This window comes from Amia ocellicauda, unplaced genomic scaffold (assembly GCF_036373705.1).
Source record: "Amia ocellicauda isolate fAmiCal2 unplaced genomic scaffold, fAmiCal2.hap1 HAP1_SCAFFOLD_152, whole genome shotgun sequence".
Lineage (NCBI taxonomy): Eukaryota > Metazoa > Chordata > Actinopteri > Amiiformes > Amiidae > Amia > Amia ocellicauda.
The window spans coordinates 119,765-120,000 of record NW_027102715.1 but is presented as its reverse complement, the minus strand read 5'-3'; positions in this window follow the sequence as shown (position 1 = coordinate 120,000).

The following is a 236-nucleotide window of genomic DNA, read 5'->3' as shown; positions in this document are numbered from 1 at the left end:
AGTGAGTGTGTGTGCTGAAGGGAAGCTCCAGCCCGGCGTCCGTCCCCACCGGGGAGGAGTAGGCCTGCTGACTGAGCGCTGGGAGCCGGGAGCCTTTCCTGCAGTCAGTCGGTCGGTCAGTGAGTGAGTGAGTGTGTGTTGCGCTGGAGGAAAGCTCCAGCCCGGCGTCCGTCCCCACCGGGGAGGAGTAGGCCTGCTGACTGAGCGCTGGGAGCCGGGAGCCTTTCCTGCAGTCA